This window comes from Lissotriton vulgaris, chromosome 10, assembly GCF_964263255.1.
Source record: "Lissotriton vulgaris chromosome 10, aLisVul1.2, whole genome shotgun sequence".
NCBI classification, from domain to species: Eukaryota; Metazoa; Chordata; class Amphibia; order Caudata; family Salamandridae; genus Lissotriton; species Lissotriton vulgaris.
The window spans coordinates 818,160,885-818,173,623 of record NC_141698.1 but is presented as its reverse complement, the minus strand read 5'-3'; the positions used below and the strand labels follow the sequence as shown (position 1 = coordinate 818,173,623).

The window sequence follows — 12,739 nt, the reverse complement described above, 5'->3', positions numbered from 1 at the left end:
GGACACATTTTCACGTACTGTTTTAAGTCTAGGAGTCCACATGTCAGAACAACACACAACATATAACATACTGAACAAGACTTTTGGCCAGCACTCTTCAGTCACTGGTTTTTGACGAAGCCCCTTTAAGCCATTGGCTTGCAGAGCTCTGATTTCATGATTTGGGACATGCCCTTGACATTTTGGGTACATTTTAGGTAGTTTGTGTTTGTGTGCATTCACTAAGTAGTTCTTCAGGATGGCATCTTAAGCATGCGCAGTGATTTTATGGTGTTTTTTTTGTATTCAGGCACTGTTGAGTTGGATGCTGGCCGCCACAGTATGAAAGTCAGGCCGCTGATGCGGTCAGTGGGCACTTCTGACCGATTGAGAGCCTTCATTGGGTTCGCTGTCTGACTCCTGCTCCCACCAGCTCTCTACAGATCGGTTTACAGGGGTTCCTTTTGCTGCTCAGTGCTCCTCAACCCACAATTGGCTATTTACTGTCAGTAGCCCACTCATTACTTAATCTGTTGATAATAGGCCAAGAGGGCTGGGATCAGCGCCAGCTTTATTTCTGATGGGCAGCAGCAGGGCCAGGGATATGTAACAATCTCAGAGAGAGCAAGAAGGGAAGGCCACATTATGTTAAGGCATTACACAAAACTAGTATTACTTAATGAGCCTTTTTCAAAATGTTATTCTGATGGATACTTTTAACAGAAGAGTCCTCATCTTTAAAAAATTCCCAAGTGCTTGGCTAGACCCAGAGAGTTTTTCCATCAGTGCTCCCTATGCACCAGTAGATGGCACCATATGTCACCTTGGGACATGATATCACTTTGGAAGTGATGGAGTAGAGTTGTTTATAGTGCCATCCTGCACGGTGAAGTCCATTTCTTTCATTCTTCATCCTCACATGGATCTGGAGCTGCACTCCCAACTTTGGCAATTTTCCTATATTTCCAAATAATGAGCCAAATGTATATGTTGGCAGTGTTGATGCGCAATGGCAATGGAGTATATACATCGCAACATAATGATCTGCCTTCTCAATTTAATTGCGGACGTACCATAGCCAAACCTTTCTGAAGGCCCGACAGAGTAGGGTCCATCAGAGAAATGCCCATATGTCCTGCCACTCAATCACAATGCAGCCATTTTTGTTTCTGGCAAACCCTGGCGGTGACGAGCAGTCAAAGGCAAATAATGCTCTCTCTGCCATGAAAGATGACTCCCATTGGGAGGGGAGAATTACTTTTTTGTTCGTAAAAAAATTCCAGTATGGAATTTTCTTTTTGGAATCAAAAAAAGAAAACTGTTTGGTGCAGGGTTGCCTCATACTGACACAGCCCTGCACCAATCTGCGAGATGCCGTTACAGGAACCACTGTAATATCTGTCAAGTTATAAATCTGGCCCTATGTGTCAAGTAAAGTGTGCCAGGGAAGATGCCTCCACGAAACTGACACAATGGATGCGTGGCATGACTGAATGAAACAGATGTCCGTTACTGACCCGCATGACGTATGCCTATGGTGCTTGGGCTCCAGTCATCAAGTTTGTGCGAGGAGTGATCTCTCTTGCTCTTGAAGGGAATCAGGAGGGGAAGCTTTACATTGGAGAGCATCAGAAGAGGCCGCAGCTGAAAGAGCAGTCCTGCTCCATGTCACAAAGCCGTTCTTGATCGCAGTCACGAGGACGGTCCCAAGTGAAATTCAGTTCCCCCTCAAAGTCTTTCAGAGAGTCAAAAGCACACTATTAGGATATAAAAGACAAGCAGGGCTCATCCCGATCAAGCCACTCTGGTTGCTGAGAAGTAGCTAGGATAGGATAGGATAGGATAGGATAGGATAGGATAGGATAGGATAGGATAAAAGGTTTGTAAACCGCTCGATTGCCGTGGCGACTTGGCGCTAGTGTGTGTGAGTACAGATCCAAAGCCGTAGTTTATGCCAGCCTAAGTTACAAAAAGCAGCGTCTTCAGGTTTTTCCTAAACAGCCTCATATCTGGTTGGAATCTCATATCCAGAGGTAGTCTATTCCTTAGGCGTGCAGCCCCGTTGGATAGTGTCCAACCTCCCATCTGGCCCGTTTAACCCTGATAATCTTAAGAAGCCCTAGATTGGTAGATCTCAGATGACGTGAGGGAACATAGGGCGTGAATAATTTAGAGATTTCATCGGCACCCCTCTATAGAGTGCCTTATGAACCAGGCACAAGGCCTTAAAATCAATGCGCTGCTGTACTGGAAGCCAATGCAGTGATTTAATGCCAGCTGAGGTTGGGCAACCCCTTGGGATGTTCAGAAGCAACCTTGCTGCTGCATTCTGAAGGGACTGGAGCTTTCACATCTGCGTTTTATCTGTGCCCATAAACAGGGCGTTGCAGTAATCTAATTTGGAGCGAAAAAGACTCACCATCACCGTCTTCTGGAGGTCACGTGAGATGAATGGAAAAATCTTTCTTAAGGTTTTTAGGAGAAAGAAACAGGACGATGTCAGACTATTGACCTGGGCAGAGAAATTTAACTTGTCGTTGAAGATGACCCCCAGGTTCCTAACCTTAGGGACAGGAACCAGACATTTCCCAGCCTCGGCTGGCCACCATGAGTCATTCCATACGGGGGAACCCCCTCCAAATTCTATCATCTCCGTTTTATCTGTATTAATCTTCAGAAAATTGTGGTTCATACAGATAATGATCTCAGATAGACAAGCGTGGAATTTAGCAGCTGTGACCTCAGGCTTCTTGCAGATTGAAATAACAAGCTGTGAGTCATCAGCATAAGATACCAGCATGAAACCATGTCTTCTGATGAGCCTCGCTAACGGGGTGACATATATGTTGAACAGTGTGGGGGATAAGGATGATCCCTGTGGGACCCCGCATGGAAGATGAAACTCTTAGACTCCAGTCCAGCCCAAACCAGATTTTGTTCCCTATCTTCCAAAAAAGAGGCGATCAAGGCAAGGGCGGTGCCCTCAACCCCCAGATCCTTCAGCCGCTGCACTAACACCGTGTGATTCACTTTGTCAAATGCTGCCGATAGGTCTAGGAGTATGAGGACTGCCCTGCCCCCTTCGTCAACCACCCTCCGAATTTCCTCAGTTGCAACAACCAAGGCCGATTCGGTGGAATGACAGGCGCGAAAGCCATGTTGGGTTGAGTCTAGCAGCTTGTAAGAATTTAGATAGTCACCCAGCACTTTGTTCAGTGATTTCTCAATGACCTTCGCCACCATGGGTAGTCCTGCAATCGGACGGTAGTTCTTTAGTACCTCCGGATTCAGGTTGGGTTTTTTAAGCAAGGGCCTAATGGCCACTTGTTTCCACCGGATCCTGTTGTCAGTACCTGATTAATGAGGGGAGTCAGCTTTTCACAAATCTTCTTAGGGGCTAGATGCATAATGGCGGGAGGGCACGGGTCTCTGGGAGAGCCTGATTTTATGGAGAGGAGCAGCTTTTGCACCTCCTCCTTTGCCAATTCTGGGAAACAGGATAACTTGGACTGCGTCAGCGGCCGATAATCCTCTTCCTTATGTCTGTTGACATCCTGGGATGAGACTTGAAGGTTCTGGCATCTTCTAATTCCGATCTTGTCCAGCATTTGGTGGGGAATGGGAGTTTGGATCTGGCCTTGGTACTAATGAGGGAGAATATGCATAACTTTCACCATTCACCCACTTCTCCACACAGAGGGAGAAATATCAATAGCAGGCAGCAAGGTAGCCATAGCCATTTTGCACCAATCCTCCAGTGTTCAGTTGCAGCTCTTTGGCAAATCTTTGTCAGAAGTATTAGACAGACGTAACAGGTCCTCACAGGAACACACTGCCTCTAGCTCTTTCAGGCTCCTCCGTTGTAAGTCTAACTTCCTTCTTCTGTGACATTGTCTCGGCTTTCTCCAGAATACGACGACAACAGGAAAGATCCTATGGATGATGAGACTTCCTCCAAGGGGTAAATATATTCAGAAAGGGGAGCTGCATGACATGGAGGTTTATCTCTCTTTTACGCTTCAACTATCACAAGAGGAGGTCCTAGTAGTGGGTTGGCTGTTCCACAGACCTAATTTACCACAGCTCCCAATGTATTCTGAGGTCCACGACTGGGCTCTCGAGCGATGCTGGGGGTTACCTTTGGCTCAAAGGCAATTTGTACATTCATCCAATTGGAAGGAGACTGCAGAAGTGCAGAGTTTTTACAAGTGTTTGCACAGGAGAAGGGAGATTCTAGTCCACTCAGACACTACAGTAAAAATAAGTCACAACCAATCATGATTTGGAATGTGATTGCATCTCATGAGCATGTAGTGGTTTCCATCAACGCAGTCACGAGAGTTGGGGACAATTCAGGGGTGGGCACCTCCTGTCGAGTATTCCCATCCTCCCACTATTTTGAATATCTAGCTATGCCTTCCTATCCAAACCTTTCCCTCCGAGAATTTAAATGTCTCGCTTTTCCTGCCCAAAAGACAATCAGCGACTACCAAAGAGTGGCGCTCTGTGAACCTCATTTTACCCAGAGGGAATGATTTACTTACGCAGACTTTAGAGGACAAGGATCTGGAATTGCTGCGCAATAGGGGGAAAATAGGGGGAAAAAAGACCTTACAAAACCACTCCAGCTCCATTTCAAAACTGCCCCAGCCTCCGCCCTTCCAGCCTCCCGGCCTGTGGGATTGCATGTGGTGCCCTGGGGCATGATTGTTCAGAGCCAGTCTTCACTCATGGAACAGCAACATACCAACAACTAACACAATCAATAAAAAGCAGCAGTACTTACGGAGTCACATCATGTAACTTTAAGTTTACTGCCTTTATTACAGGAGGCCTGGCCTGCTACTGCACTCAGCACAAAACAGGCTGCTTCAAATAATAGTGCCGGTCGGACGGGATTCCCGGTGCGTACCTCGTCGTGATAGTAAAGACAAGCGTGAGGCCAACAACATGGAGCTTTAAAAAGCTTCTGGCAAGCACAAAGGTGTGGCTGCAGCAGGACCAAACCTAGCCACATCAGTGGCCCTCTCACCGGAAACACTGACTGAAGGAGCATGGATTTATTATCGGCTCTCAGCTCTTCACCGGGGACTCAGAGAGAAGTAGACAGAGTGAGTGACTGTGTTGTAAACACTTATAGGGTGACGTGACACAGACACACATTGTGCCCTCATGTTTGATGTGAGTTGGCACTGAGGTCACTAGACCCGGCCCTGAAAAAAAAGTGCTGGTGCTAAGCACTGGCAAGCACTGGCACAAATTAAGCACTGCGGCCACCCTGTGTGCTTATGACCACTCGTGGACCTATTTTTCAATGGTGTTTTTTAGGTAAGTGTCTCCTCTGCAGTGTTCTCCAGAAATGGTATTTCAAGTTTTGCAAGAGGGTTTGTTTTGTTATGGGTTAATCATGATACAAACAGTGCTATTACTATATTCTATACAGACTTTTAAGGAAGCATAAAGGAGTCTCCCACCTGTGGAGGCATTGGCTGTTTATTTGTTCAAAGGTTTTGGCCTTGCTGAGACTACATGCTTTGGCTCCTTCTTGGGATGTGCATGTGCTCCTGCTAGCTCTTCAGATACTTACTTTTGAGCTCCTGGAGGAGTATCCCGAAACATTTTGTCACATAGTAATTTTCCTGGTGGAAATTATAATGGCAGGAAGAGTTGGGGTGTCATTACTGTCCTCCCAATTCAAAATGTTTTGGAGTTAGTTCTTATGTTTCTCCCCAAGGTCAACTCTGCCTTTTACTAGGATAAGGAAGTGGTTCTTCCTTCTATTTTTCCCAGCCTTCCTCTGAGGTTAAAGCTTTTGCTGGTTGTGGGGAGAGCCATCTGGATGTTCTCTCGTAGCATGGCTGACTATATGAAGTGTGGCAGTTTCTTCTTTAACTATGAACTTGCTAATTGAAGATTTAAAACCTCCACTGCTACTCTAGGTTGCTTGGTGTCATCAGTTATTAGACTGTTGTGTAGGTAGGCTGGGTTGTCCCTCCTCCATTAGATCCACAACTGGTATGGCGGATTCTTCGATTGGGCTATTCCTGGGGGTATATTTCCAGATTACTTATCAAGAGATGTTGGATACCGCATTCTATCTGGCTGCAGCTGTGTCTTTATCGTTCATTATGGTGGACCGCAACAAAGACTTGGTACATCCTCTTGCAAAAAAATGAGATGGAAAAGCGGGGTGAAGAGGTCGTTACTGGTTAACATCATTGTACCGATTTTGCCTTTCTCATCCCAGTAATTACAATGCACCATGAAATGGCTTGGCATGTTCAGATGGTTCTGGTAGAGCAGACACCCTTTATGATACAGAAGAGGTGGAGCAGGAACAATAAATAAGGAATTGAATAGCGGGTGCCAGGCAAGGGAGGCGTGATCTCTCCCACAGAGTAAGCACTGGAAGTATTGGAGTAAAGATGATCACCCGGAAAGTACTCCAGCCACCTTTTATGATGCTGTATCAATAAAAATGATCCTAATAATGTTACAAATTGCAAAACCTTGGTATCTAAAAATGTCTAACACGCATCTCTTTATGTGGACGACCAAAGAAAGGCATTCCAGGGAGATTTTAAATAACTTCTGTAAATTTAGCAGAACAGACTACCAATGGTGATAGAGGGCCATATCCTGTGTGACCCTGACCTGGCCTTTCAGTACTTCCCATTATGAGCTAAATAGTTCACTTTTCTAATTGTAACTGTGGGGTGAAAAATATAGGCATGTTTGGCCAATGGTCTTCTTACAGCACATTGTGCAACTTATGAATGGAGGAGAGGACAGGACAAGAGAAGAGAGGATTGGATCAGAACCTCAACTGAAGGGTTAGATTCTAATTTTGATCAAATTTCTCAATGACTTAGTTTCTTACAACCGAAAATTTAGACCTATAATGTTAGCGAGATATGACCTTCATTACAGCATTGCCTATTTTGAGTCTACTGTGTGAATTTATTTTCAGTACAGCCACTTTCTCACCTTACCTCTGGGCGAAAAATCGAAGTTTTTTTGTCTCAAAATACATTGCATGTGCACAATTAAGGATTTGAATTTGAGATTTCTGTGTCATCAAGGTCCTACAAGAAAGAGAAACTATTTTTTTACCATCCAGTGCCCCAAAAATGTTAAAACATGGGTGGCATTCCCATGGAATTTAATGCTTGTTGACGAAGGAGGGATGGGATGTTTGGATATTTTCTGCTCTCTATGTGCCATACAATCATCTATTAAGTTTCTGTAATTCAGACCCATAAAATAGACAAGAGCTGTGAATGTAAAGCGTGCCAATTTAATCTGCAGGTTCGCTGTAACATACAGTTCAATAAGACAATATCTATGCTCTACTATAATCACGTTGGGTGTGGACACGCTGGCTGCTGCCAGAGTGTACCGTGGTTACTGGCTTAGTTGGTATTGAGGTAAGCAGAGGAAAATACAATGGCTGGGATAGATGTTTTGCTAGCACAATGTGTTCGGCACTGAGGTTGCCAGGGTAGTGGCAAGTACAATAGTGCTACAACGTCTGGGAGAACCTGTGCTCACCGCTCCAGGACATGTTTTTACTATCAGGCAGAAGGGAATGAGCTTTCACGTACAGAGTGAGTTCACATGAAGACAAGAATAACATAATGCAACAGCTTTTTGGGTCACTGTCAAGGGCAGACAATGAGGGTTCAATCGAAATGCAACCCTTGGAGTAGCCACACTGTCTGCCCAAAAGAAAACCCGGTCACATACGGATGCCCACTCCCACAACCACCAGAAAGAAAATGCTACTTGGCAGCCCTGCCAGCCAAGTACCTGCCAAGTACCACGCATCTGGGATTACACTAACACATGTTAGTGATGGTGTCTGCATCATCACTCCAAAATGCCTGTCATGCATCCAGAGCTTCTTGCCTCACTGTGGTGATCAATTGGGCACTCGGGTTCCATAAGAGCAGCTAGCACTCAGTGCTTTATTGCACCGTTGTGGTGTTCTGCCTGCCAAGCCAATTAACTTCTAGATGCTTGCTGGCTGGGCCTGGGTGAACTCACTCATTGGTACGGTGACTCGGGACGGCTGACCGGCACAGCCTTGGACTCCAAGTTGGATACATTGCATCGGCCACTGCGCAGCAAACACAAGATGTCCGGTGCAGCCCCGGAACTCTGAGAGACATATAAAGTGGTACTTGATCATCGGCCGCTGTGGAGTTTAAGAAACAGCTAAGAGTGCTTTGGTCCAGGCTGCAGCACTAGTGATCGTTTTCTTGTTCCCTGACACACACGACTAGACAAGTGGCGCCGCTGCTTGCGCAACCTGTGAACACCGGGGTGGTTTGTCAGTTTGAGTCTGCCAGCAGCACAGAGCGGGGGCGGGAGGTCGGGTGGCTGTTTGGGTATTGGATCTGGAGCCAGGGCATGGAAGCTCTACTCCCCTGTGATGATCAAGGACAGCCGACAGAACAGAGGTACCAGTGCTAATGACGTACATGGATGCGCACTCTCTGCCTGGCTGAGGTTTGTACCTAAATACATTCTTGTGTCTATTCTGTGCATGATTGTAGTGCGCATGCGTGCAATGAAAGGCTGCAGAGGCAATTGTTTAATTACAGCGCAGCCCAATGATTTCACAGGGCGCCTCACGGAGATGCGATGATGCTACCGTGGATCAGATTGTCCCAAAGTAATTTTAGAGTGAGTCTGCCACTCGAAATAGTATTTCCATTGGTACGCCGCTGCCCACAGCCCCACACCCAAATAACACACAGACACTAGATATTGGAATGAAGAAGCTGCAGGTTTATTTGTTATACAAATAAAAGGTGGGTTATCTTACAGGCGATCCCGTCCGCCCCGCAACCCCTCGTTGCAAGGTACCTGACGTTTTAGCCAAAGAAACACCAGTGGCCATACCCCGGTATTGTACCTAGGAGGATAACTCCTCCCACCAGTAGACCTATCGTCCACCACTCCGCCCTCTGAACAAGGGAGAGTTAACTCACACCTTCCCCAGCCGGGCGGGGCGCTATATGGCAAACCCCCGGTTGCTCAGGTTACAACCGCCCTAAGGACTAACGGGGCGCCATCGTACCCCAAGTTCCCATGAAGGACCCCTTGGAGTATGTATGACTCAGCACAGTGCGCTTTGCACTGGAGGCTTCAGGTCCTGTTCCTGCGCCTGTCTTGTATAGGGATCGCCCTGTAACTCCTCCACAGCCCTGGGCGTGGCATCCGCTGCGCCCAGAGCCCCTACCACTTAGCTCCCTAGTTTAATCTATTTGCACCCCGCTTTTTGCGGAGCTTCCCCCAGGTCTAGTAAGAATATCGTCATGCCTACCTTGGACCAATGCACCCCGTCAGATTCCCAGCAGCCTATAGATTTGGCATGCAGCAAGCTGTGCCTTATGAAACCCAGCCCCTGCATCTCTGTGAATTTACGCATGGCCACGTTTACGCGCCTGCGGGCAACTTCCAGTGCTTCGTGAGATCTCGCCCCATGCCTTATGGGTCTAGGAGTTATCTCTGACCACCAGACGTTACACGAACCTAGCTCACTGCTCAGAATGCTTAGGTCCCCCCTCATTGCCTCAAGCAGACGCCTCTTGCCTTCCGCTACCAGGTCATTCCCCCCCAGGTGCACCACTATAATGTTCGGCTGCCGTCTATTCTCCTTCAGTAACCTACGCAGCGTCCCTAAGAGCTCTGCCCAATGCATACCCGGATACCCGAACCAAGATATAATAGTGTTGCTGAAACCATGCTTCCACATTACTGTCTCCACCTGTTTTGCAATTCTTGCGACATAAGAGTGCCCCAACACCCACACCTCTGTTCCTGCAATAAAACAAACAGTTTGCAAGTCTTAGTTTATTTCACACTTCAAACCCCTGTACATAAAAATAGCCACCAAAACCGTGGTACGTGTACTTTTACACTTCAAACACTGTACAATCAGAGAAGCCACTAGCAACGTGGCATAGGTAAACCTCTTATTCCCTCCCTGCCTAACTGTTCCCTGCATCGTTTCTGATAAAAGGTCGTATTGCACTCACTGGCCTCACATAGGTTTTGTAGCAATTGGAGTCCCACCGTCCCACCCTTTTGATTGCCTCTGCCGACAGACCTTCCTTGAAGGCGGTGGTTGCAGCCCCTATCCAGAATGAGTGGGAACTGTATTTGGCCCCCCCTGTAGTATAACCCGCCAGGAACAGACACCCCTGCATCACGTGTTCCACCTGGTACTTCGTGACTTGGGAGCCGTCTAAGTGTATCAGCAATGTCCCATCAGTGCGTGGGCGACAGGCCATGAAGGCGGCCAATAGGGCCACCGGGCAATAACTGTTACCCAAGCGGTGCAGTGAGATACCCCTTCCCCTGCCAGACTGGTCCGTTTTTGAGTATTGTAAGAATATTTCAACCGATTCCGCTGTAAGGCGCACATCCCTCATCTGTAAGGCCCTAGAGTTTATTTCTGTCTTGGATCGTGCCACCAGCTCTCCTATTCTAGAGGCCCCAAAGAAAGCTAAGCTAAATGTTGCTGCGAAGAGCGTTGCTTCGTATGCGGAATGCACGACCGAAGGGAGGGCCTCCAGCATCCTTTGCAGGGTTTCATAGTCAATGGGGGCCCGCTGGTCTACTGACTTGGGCACCACTCTGGCCCAGCCCTTGAGCGCCGCTCTGGTCGTAAACAATGAGGTGAGGTCTTTCTGTCCGAGTAGCCTGGCATGGTGTCCGATAGCTGACAGGTGCCCAGCCATCCAGGAATGGCTCTTTCCTTCATCTTTGGCCCAGATCATAAATGCCTGAACCCTGTCCTCTATTGCGGGAGCCACCTGCTCCCATGGGCCCATGGTTTCACAGAATTTTTTCACGCATGCCTGGTACCTCCTCATGGTGCGGGGTGCCAGGGACAGCTCGCCTAGCTCTCTAATGCGCTGCGCCACCGCAGCAGGTGCCAGAGCCGAGCAGGGAAAGGTGTCATCTCCTCCCTCGCTCTCGGCCAAGCCTCCCGGAAACGCTGCCAATGAAAACGTGAGAGAGCATCAGCGGCTGTGTTTTGCGCCCCTGGGATGTGTCTAGCTCTACATTCTACGTTGTTGTACAGATATACCTTCACTAACTCCCTGAGCAAGCATAATATAAGCGCGCAGCTGGCTGACTGTGTGTTGATAGCTTGAACCACGGCCAGGTTGTCAGACCACAGTACCACCCTCTTCGCAGATAACATGGCTGGCCAAAGGTGGAAAGCCACCACAATCGGGAACAGTTCTAAGACAGTGATGTTAGCTGCTATCCTTTTCTTCCTCCATGTGTTAGGCCATTTCTCTGCGCACCGCTCCCTGTCCAGGATCGCGCTAAATCCTTCCATGCCTGACGCGTCAGTAAACAGCGTCAGTTCCTGGCTGCTAGTCCAGGGGTCTCTCCAGATTACCAAGCCATTAAACTGTTCCAGGAACTCCCCCCACATCCTCAGGTCATCTCTTACTCCCATGCTCAGCCTCACCTCATGGTGTCTGCGTTTGATCTTGGCAGCTGTCCTGGCTAATCTGCGCGCAAAAGCCCTACCGGCTGGGATCACTCAGGTAGCGAAGTTCAATCTGCCATGCAAGCTTTGTATGTCCTCTAATGATACCTTTTCTAGACCCAATACTGTCCGGATTTGAGCTGCTAATTCGCTGACTTTCTCTGCCAGGAGCCTGGCTTCACCTGCCTTGGTATCGATCTCTACTCCCAGAAAGGCTAATACTTGCACTGGCCCTACTGTTTTCCCCGGAGCCAAGGGCACTCCTAAATGCTCAGCCATTTTTGGGAATTTTGCTAATGCCTCCGCGCAATCTGGCGTGTCTGCTTTACCCACAAACAGGAAGTCATCTAAGTAATGAGTCACGCTTTCCACCCCCACTATTGCTTGCAATACCCACTGGAGGAAGGTGCTAAAAGCCTCTAAGAACGCACATGAGGTGGAGCACCCCATAGGCATACACCTGTCATAGAAGTACTCCTGACCTAACCTGAAACCCAGTAGATGCTGGCTACTGGAGTGCACCGGCAAGAGGCGGAAGGCCGACTCTATATCTGCTTTGGCTAGCCAAGCACCCCTGCCAGCCCTCCTTACCAACTTCATGGCCACATCAAATGAGCAGTAAGACACTGAGCACACCCCTTCTTCCAAGTTGTGGTTGACCAACTCGCCCTTGGGGTAAGACAGGTGATGAATCAGTCTGAAAGACCCAGGTTCCTTTTTGGGGACTATACCCAGGGGGGAGACTGTGACGTTAGCGAGTGGTGGCTGCGGGAAGGGGCCAGCTACTCTCCCCAACTCCATTTTCTTGGAAACTTTTGCTCTTACCACCCGGGGTTGTCCTTAGCTGATTTCAGGTTCTCGGCATCTCGTGCTCGCGGCGTCCCTATGTAAGGTATGACAAAGCCCTCAGCAAAGCCGCCCAGGAGCAATCTCCCGTCTACTCTATTAGGGTATTTGTTCAACAGAGGGATCAGTCGTGTCAAGCTAACTGGTGAGGGCCCTTTCACTGCTCTGGCCTGTGTAGATGGCTGAATGGGAGGGGCTAAGGGACCAGCGGGTCTGCCGAGGCCGCCTAGCGCTAGTGGGGGGTGTGCCAGGGAGGGGGCGGGGGGGGGAGGTGGGGGCATGGAGCGCGTCTGTGCTATTTACTCTGCCAAGCACCCCCCCCTCCGTAATGTCCTCCCTGCCTTTGACCTTTGTGAATCCTACATGTTCCTGCCTGGTGCTGCCCTCCACAATTAC

The 12,739-nt window shown here is 48.3% G+C and overlaps 1 protein-coding gene across 3 annotated transcripts in view; it reads left to right on the top strand.

Moving 5' to 3' along the window:
• The window catches only part of TPK1 (thiamin pyrophosphokinase 1), a 1,173,355-nt gene that overhangs the window by 555,120 nt on the left and 605,496 nt on the right, over positions 1-12,739 (top strand). The gene's annotated exons all lie outside the window — the stretch shown is intronic.